This window comes from Engraulis encrasicolus, chromosome 20, assembly GCF_034702125.1.
Source record: "Engraulis encrasicolus isolate BLACKSEA-1 chromosome 20, IST_EnEncr_1.0, whole genome shotgun sequence".
NCBI classification, from domain to species: domain Eukaryota; kingdom Metazoa; phylum Chordata; class Actinopteri; order Clupeiformes; family Engraulidae; genus Engraulis; species Engraulis encrasicolus.
The window spans coordinates 21888772-21891271 of NC_085876.1; the positions used below are offsets into that span (position 1 = coordinate 21888772).

A 2500-nucleotide genomic window follows, 5' to 3' on the forward strand; every position below is an offset into this window, starting at 1 on the left:
GGGGCCCAGAATTGGGTGCTCATTACATTGTATGTAGAGTAGAGTAGAGTACTTTTATTAATCCCGAGGGAAATTAAGGTGTCTGACAGCTTACATAGATCGATGTATTGCGTTGGGGCCCTTTCAGATGACTTTGTCCCGCGCCCGGCCAATGCTGTCAGCGACCCTGCATGTAGTATCATCTGTAGACCATATTTCAAACGTTCTGGACGAGCTAATCTCTCAGTTATAGGAGCATGAGAGATGAGACAAGGTTTTGTGGTCAGATTTCAGGTTCCCATTACCCAGCTATTTTACAACGATATCTCGTCTCGTCTCGTCTCGTCTCGTTTCGTCTTCGTCGCTCTCGTCTCATCTCCCGTCAGCAATTTACTGTCGGCGAGCGGCTTTCATATCAGTGTGACATGAGGGCATGTTTTATTTGGAAACCCCTCTGCTGAAGGTCGTCTCCCCCCCACACGTATTGCTCGGGTCAGAGGATGGTCACGGTACTGTACTGTGTGTGTGTGTGTGTGTGTGTGTGTGTGTGTGTGTGTGTGTGTGTGTGTGTGTGTGTGTGTGTGTGTGTGTGTGTGTGTGTGTGTGTGTGTGTGTGTGTGTGTGTGTGTGTGTGTGTGTGTGTGTGTGTGTGTGTGTGTGTGTGTGTGTGTGCACAGTTGTTAGACATGTTATCTTTAATTCCTAGCTCGTAATTGTGACACTCTCTATGCAAATTGGTCGCAATAATTGACTTTGGAGGAGGGATGTTTGTTGTGTAGGCTATAAATTGTAACCTCATAGGCCTGTGGTGGAACTGACTGGTAAATGTTTTAAATGATTTGGGGTTTTTTTCATATTTTTCAGGGGCTATTATGCCTTTATTAGACAGGACAGTTTGAGATGGTGACAGGAAGCAAGTGAGAGATAGAGATGGAGGAGGATTGGGAAATGACCTCTGGCCGGAATCGAACCCGGGTCCCCGGTGTAGCAGTGCAGTGCCCTACCGTTTGAGCCACAGCAAGGTCTTAAAATGATTTGTTATTTTAAACACCGACTACGTACATGGAAATTTTATTATTTTTTGTTGCCTTTTGTCCAGGTAAGAGATCCAGGTAAAATAAAGGTTGAGTAAAAAAGATGGAATTGATTTGCTTAGATTAATACATTAGTACAGTTTGATAACAAACATTTTTTTCCAGTCGACTAGTACTTGGGAACTTGGAGAGCTAAACACTTGACAAAGTGACATGTATGCCCACGGCACATTTTCTTTTCAGAATGCCGTACCTACCTTTTGAAAATGTGATAATTTGTATTATGTTATCAAAAGTATAATTATTCATTAAGACCCTTCCTTTTGGAATCTTACAAAACATGTTCAGTGTTATGTACAGTACGTAGTTGTTTGCCTGATGAACCAGCCTAAATGTGAGATTGGATGTGTAATTTAGTCTGGCACCGATGAATAGTACATCTGAAGATTGTTGATGAGAACAACCCGTTGTCGTTCAAACCGTGCCTGTGCCTATAGGGCAGGCCAACGCTCTGACCAATCACCACCATCTTCCTCGTTGATGTGCTTTCCCAGCATTGCGAGCTTCGTCGTCACTCACTCAAAACCCCACCCGCTCTGATTTAAAACAAATATCTGCGTTGTGATTGGTTTGCCAGATTAATTGCCAGATGTTTTCAAAATGTTTGACCGTTCGAGGCCAGACCACTCGCTGACAAAAACATTTGTCCTCCAGCGGGTGGCGCTGGTTTATTAGGCTACATAGTTGCACAGCTGCTCAGCCCTGCGCTACGACCATGTAATGACGCAATAACTACAATATGATACCGTACCAGTGGGCATGTAATACTGTATATCAGTGACATTTATTTACTGTTATTTTTATTGCACACCATATTACCCTTCACATTTCCATCAGCTTACCTTCCCCAGATATAGTAATAGGGATTTAGAAGTAAAAAGTATACTACCACCTTAAGGATGGTCCCGATTTTACGATATGATCTCAACCCTGTAGTAGCAGCAGCAGTAGCAGCAGCAGCAGCAGCAGCAGCAGCAGCAGCAAGCGTTAAGAGCGATGTATCTGTGTTTGATTCATGAAGCAGTCATACAGGCCGGGGAGTGGAGTCAACCTGCTTACGTCCACACACAACGAGGGCGCCGTAACTCACTCCCGGCCCGGCTCCACGCTCGGTGTGCCCACTGAGCCTGAAGAGATCCCAGTTTCCTGTGACGGCTTTAGTACCCTCGGAGACCAGCTGTGCATGTGTGTGTGTCTGTGTGTGTGTGTGTGTATGTGTGTGTCAGTGTGTGTCTCTGTGTGTGTCAGTGTGTGTCTCTGTGTGTATGTGTGACGGCTTTAGTACCCGCGGAGACCATTAGCGGGAATATGTACATCTCTGATGAGGTCGCAAACTTAATACGCATTTTATGAGGCGCGATGACAGATACGGCAAGCCCCAAGGGTCATTAATGAGTCATCGGTACTGTATGCCTTTTTTCCCATTC

General features: G+C 45.1%; 1 protein-coding gene across 1 annotated transcript in view; it reads left to right on the forward strand.

The window, feature by feature from the left end:
- Positions 1–2500, forward strand: part of csmd3b (CUB and Sushi multiple domains 3b) — an 810903-nt gene that overhangs the window by 404124 nt on the left and 404279 nt on the right. The window lies entirely within an intron of this gene.